This window comes from Phodopus roborovskii, unplaced genomic scaffold, assembly GCF_943737965.1.
Source record: "Phodopus roborovskii unplaced genomic scaffold, PHOROB, whole genome shotgun sequence".
Taxonomy (NCBI): domain Eukaryota; kingdom Metazoa; phylum Chordata; class Mammalia; order Rodentia; family Cricetidae; genus Phodopus; species Phodopus roborovskii.
In genome coordinates, this window is record NW_026126547.1 from 3,451,124 (window position 1) to 3,457,497 (window position 6,374).

Genomic DNA, 6,374 nt, shown 5'->3' on the forward strand with positions numbered 1-6,374 from the left:
ATGAAAATTAATCAAAAGAGATGGGAATGGACACTTTATCATCAAAGTACATTTTCATCAAAGGAAACATTCACTAACATGACATTTTAATTCTTGACATCTAAGCCTGAAATACAAAGGCACCTATATTTGTAAAAGAAACATTATTAAAGCTTAAATTACACACCAACTTTCATACATTAATAAGTGGGAAGCTTCAATACCTGACTCTTAACAATGGACAGGTTATCTAGACAGAAACTAAACAGAGAAATACAGAACTAACAGACATTATGAGCCAAATAGTCCTAACTGATATCTATAGAACATTTCACCCAAACACAAAAGAATATACCTTCTTCTCAGCACCTTGTAGAACCTACTGCAAAATTAACCACATACTCAGTCACAAAGCCAATTTCAACAGGTACAAAAAATTGATAGGTGTATCCTATCAGATTAAAGCTGATTTCAACAACAGAAATAATATACTTAATGGAAGCTGAGCAACTCTGTACTGAATGACTACTGGGTCAAGGCAGAAATAAAGAAAGAAATTAAAGATTTCCTAGAATTCAATGAAAATGAATGCACAACATACACAAGTTCATGGGACACAATGAAAGCTGTGCAAAGAGGAAAGTTCATAGCTCTAATTGCCTTCATAAAGAAATCGGGAGATCTCCCACTAGTGCTTTAATAACATACCTGAAAACTCTAGAACAAAAAGTAGCAACCATACCCAACAGGGCAGAAAATAACCAAACTTTGAGCTGAAATCAGTAAAATAGAAGCAAAGGGAACATTAAAAGGAATCAGTGAAACAAAGAGTTCATTCTTTGAGAAATCAACAAGATAGACAAACCTTATCAAAACTAACTAAAAGACATGGAAAGAACATCCAAATTAGCAAAATCAGAAATGAAAAGGAGAACATAACAACGAACACTGAGGAAATCCAAAGAATCATTAGGTCATACTTTGAAAACCTGTACTCTACAAAATTGCAAAATCTGAATGAAATTGACAATTTTCTTCATAGATATCAATTACAAAATTAAATCAAGATCAGATAAACAATTTAAATAGTCATATAATTATTGTGGGATATATGTACACTGTGTGAAAATGTATTGCTGTGATGGATGTAATAAAAAGCTGAATGGTCAATAGCTAGGCAGGAAGTATAGGTGGAATTTCTGGTGCCAGAGTGCACACTTGGAAGAAGAAAAGCGGAGTTGTTAGTCAGACATGGAGAGGAAACAAGAGTTGCAATATGGAAGAGAGATGACACCAAGTTGATAGAACATAGATTAATACACATGGGTTAATTTAAGTTATAAGAGCTAGTCACAAATAAGCTTAAACTATAGGCTAAGATTTCATAATTAATAAGTTTCCATGTTGTTATTTGGGAGATGGCTGGCAGGAGAGAAAAAGACTCATTACCTACAACCCTTAAGGAAATAGAAAAAAAAAATCATTACAAATTCCCCAACCAAAATAAGCTCAGGGCCATATGATTTAATGCAGAATTCTACCAGACTTTCAAAGAAGAGCTAATGCCACAAAATAGAAACAAAGGAACATTACAAAATTTATTTTATGGAGCCACAGTCACCCTAATATCCAAAACACACAAAAATTCTAGAAAGAAAGAGAATTATAGACCAATTTCTCTCATAAAAATTGATGCAAAAATACTCAATAAAATACTTGCAAACTTAATCCAAGAACACCTCAAAAAGATCATACACCATGATCAAGTAGGCTTCATCCCAGAGATTTAGAGATGGTAAAACATACACAAATCTACCAATGTAATTTACCATATAAACAAACTGAAAGAAAAAAAATACATGATCATCTTATTAGATGCTGGAAAGGCCTTTGACAAGATCCAACACCCTTCCATGATGAAAATCTTGGAGAGGTCAGGAGTACAAGGGACATATCTAAACATAATAAAGGTAATATATAGCAAGCCTATAGCTAACATCAAATTAAATAGAGAGAAGCTCAAAGCAACTCTATTAAAATCAGGAACAAGACAAAGCTCTACATGTAGATGTTTCTACATCTATTCAATATAATAAGTAATGGAAGTTCTAGCTGGAGCAAAAAGACAACTGAAGAAGATCAAGAGTATACAAATTTGAAAGGAAGAAGTTAAAGTAGTGTTATTTGCAGATGATATGATCACATAATATAAGTGATCCCAAAACTTATATCAGGGACGCTTATGGTTGATAAACACCTTCTGCAAAGTGGCCAGATACAAAATTAACTTAAAAAATCATTATTCCTCCTATATACAAATGGCAATGGGGCTGAGAAAGAAATCAGGGAAATGACATCCTTCACAATAGACACAAATGATATAAAATAACTTGGGGTAGCTCTAATCAAGCAAATGAAAGATTTGTATGATAATAACTTCAAGTCTTTGAAGAAAGAAATTGAGGAAGATATCAGAAGGTAGAAAGATCTTCCATCCTCATCTATCAGTAGGATTAACATAGTAGAAAGGGACTTCCTACCAAAAACAATCTTCAGATTCAATGCAATTCCCATCCAAATTCCACCACAGTTCTTTGAAAGAATAATACTCAACTTTATATGAAAAAACAGAAACAAAAAACAAACAAACAAAAAACTTGGATAGCTAAAACAACCCTGAACAAAAAAAGAACATCTTCAACAAATGGTGCATAAAACTGGATGCACTGAATTAGACAGAAGAGAAAGTGGGGAATAGCTTTGAACGCAATGGCACAGGGGACACTTCCTGAACAGTACACCAATAGTGCAGGCACTAACATTGACAATTAATAAACCAAACCTCATGAAACGGAAAAGCTTCTATAAGGCAAAGACACCTTCAAAAGGACAAAATGGCAGCCTACAGAATGGGAAAAGATTTTTCCAACTCCACATCTCGCACATGGCTAATATCCAAAGTATATAAAGAACTCAAGAAACTAGACATAAACCAATCAATCCAATTAAAAATGGGGTACAGATCTGTCTTAGTGTTTCTGTTGCTGTGATGAAACACCATGACCAAACAGCAAGTTGGGAAGGAAAGGGTTTATTAGGCTTCACTTCAGCTTTGCTGTTCATCACTAAAGGAAGTCAGGACAGGAACTCAAACAGGGCAGGATCCTCAAGGCAGGAGCTCATGTAGAGGTTACAGAGGGATGCTGCTTAAAGGATTGCTTCCTCTGGGTTACTCAGCCTACTTTCTTGTAGAGCCCAAAACCACCAGCCCTTGAGTGGCATCACCCATCATGGGCTGGGCCCTTCCCTGTTGATCACTAATTGAAAAAATGCCTTACAGCTGGATCTCTTGGAGGCATTTCCTCAACCGAGGCAGCTTCCTCTCTGCTGACTCTAGCTTGTGTCAAGTTGACAATAAAACCAGCTAGTACAGGATCTAAATAGAATTCTCAACAGAAAAATCTTAAATGACTGAGAAACACTTAAAGAAATGTTCAACATCCTTAGCCATCAGGGAAATGCAAATCAAAATGGCTTCGAGATTCCATCTTACACCTGTTAGAATGGCTAAGATGAAAAACAAGCAACACCTCATGCTGGAGAGGATGTGGAGCAAGAAGGACACTATTCTATTGCTGATGGGAGTGCACACTTGTATAGTTGTCACTTTGGAAACCAATATTGTGGTTCCTCAGAAAATTGGAAATTGATTTTCCTCAAGATCTAGCTATACCACTCCAGGGCAGATATCCAAAGGATGCTCTGTCCAACCACAAGGACACTTGCTCAAGTATGTTCATAGCAGCTTTATTTATAGTAGGCAGAAACTGGAAACAACTTAGATGTCCCCTAACTGAAGAATGGATAAAGAAAGTGTAGTAAAAAATGACATCATGAAATTTGCAGCGAAATGGTGCAGGTGAAGATGGAACATGAAGGATCAGGTTTGGGGAGAGGGATGGAGGGATGGAGGGATGGAGGGATGGAGAGATGGAGGGATGGAGGAAGAGTGCTAGAATTGGGGAGCATTTTGGTGCCATGTAGAAACCCATTACAATGGAAACTTTCTGGAATTTAGGAGGCTGACCCTAGTGAAGACTCCTAGTAATGGGGGATACAGGACTTGAATCTACCATCTTCTGTAGTCAGGCAATGTTTCCAGTAGTGAGACTAGGACATCAACCCAGCATAAAATCTTTGATCTACAATTTTCACTGTCTGCAAGATGTTCTGGGGCAATGGTAGCACAAAACTGTTAGGAGTGGCCAATCAATGGCTGATGAGGCCCATGCCTGACATTGTCTATATGGCCAGGAATTAGAGGCTTGATAGCGCAGAGACCCAGGATAAAGCCAAACATGACTTGCAAAAAAAGTTAATGAAATGATTCAATGATTCCTAATGACATTTTGCTATACTCATAGACCAGAGCCCAGCATAATTGTCATCAGAGAGGCTTCATCCAGCAACCCATAGGAGCAGATTCAGAGACCCACAACTAAACATTAGGTGGAATTTGGGAATTCCTTGGAAGAGGGGGAGGAAGGACTAAAGTAGCCAGAGCAGTTGAGGAAGCCACCAGAACACAGTCCACAGGAAGCCTGATTGGGTGTGAGCTAGGTCATCTGCCTATATGTTATGGTTGTGCAGCTTGGTGTGCTTGTGGAACTCCTGACAGTGGCAGTTGAGGTGTGCTCGACTCTTTTTGCTTGCTTTTGGGACCCCTTTCTTCTTGTCCAGCCTTGATATGAGGGTGAATGTCTAGTCTTATTGTAGCTTATTATGCCATGTTTGGTTGGTATCCCTGGAATGCCTGCTCTTTTCTGAAGGGACATGGAGGAGGACTGGATTTGGAGGAGAGAAGACATAGGGGGAAAGGACTGGGAGGTGTAAGGAGTAAGGTTTTTCCGCCCGCCGCTGGTCTTGTCCCACCATTGTGCCAGCCCCAGTTAACACACAGAGACTAAGTATTTGATATAATGCTGTTGGCCAGGTACTAGTTTCTTATCGGCAAGCTGTGTCTTAAGTATTAACCCATTTCTATTAATCTCCACACGGTATTATCTTACCAGAGAGAGAGGCCACCGGCGTTCTACTCTCTCTGTCTTCCATCTTGACTCCTCCTTACTACTTCCTCTTTCCTCCTTGTCTCCTAGCCCCACCTATCTTCCTTTCCTATTGGCCAACAGTGCTTTATTCATTAACCAGTATGAGAAACATATATACAGAATGACATCTCCCATCAGGGAGGAGTGAAGGAAGTGGAAACTATAGTTGGGATATAATAGATGAGAGAAAAGTAAATTAAAAGAGAGAGAAAATAAAATCCACTCAAAAAAAAAATCTTGCCAACAGTATCAAGTTTTAAATTCTGTGAATTAAAATATCTATTCCTAAAAATATTAGCTTATGTGTAAGGCATGCTTAAATGAAGGAAAGACATGCCTGGTATGTAGATCTGGCCAGGAACACATGGCTGGAGAAATCTCACAGTCCCCAGGGGTGAACCTATTACTATTATTCTGCTAAATGGACACAGTGCCAACTACCATCTAAATTCATATCTCTATTCATATAGATCATTGCAACTGTCAGACCTTATCAGAGAAGTTTCCTTGTACACTAGTGAATAACACAGAACCCATAACTGATCAAAGAGCAGAGAGTAAGTGTCAGTGTTGAATGGGAGATCTATATCAAATCCCTCTTCCAAGGCCCAGGGACCATCACTAAGAGCTCTGAGTGAAGCAGTGGCCTCTCATCAACCCAGGACCACTGTGTTCATGAACTCACATCAGCTGTGATTGTCTGCACAGGATCAAGGCAGTTAGCATCCTCATATGGACAGGGAAGGGACTCCCAAGTCCCACTCCTAATTGAAGAGTTATAGAAAGGTGATGGCTTCAGGGGGAGGCAGTCCATTTCTGGTAGGTCGGCCACACTGCAGTGACTGTCTTCAGACTTAGGAGTATGTGGGAAGCACAAATCCAACTTGATGGCTTATTAAGAACCCAAAAAAAGGACATGAATTTGGGGGATAAGGAGATGGGGGGGGGGGCTGGGAGAAACCAGAGGGAGCAGGAGAGGAAGGGGTATGAATATGCTAAAAATCTCAAAGAATTAATACAAATATTTTAAAAATTAAAAAAAATATATCTTATATTCAGGGTCAGTGGGATGGCTCAATGGGTCAAGGCACTCCTTGCCAATCCTGATGACCTGAGTTTGATCCTTTAGACCCCATGATCAAAAGAAAGAACCAGCTCCTGCAAGTTTCTCACTGCTATGTCCACATGGTGGCAGGCATCCACATTCACACATAATAAATACATGGTAAGATAATTAGCTTCATTGGTAAATATAATGCTCTCCTGAGTTCTTTCTTCCAGTCCACT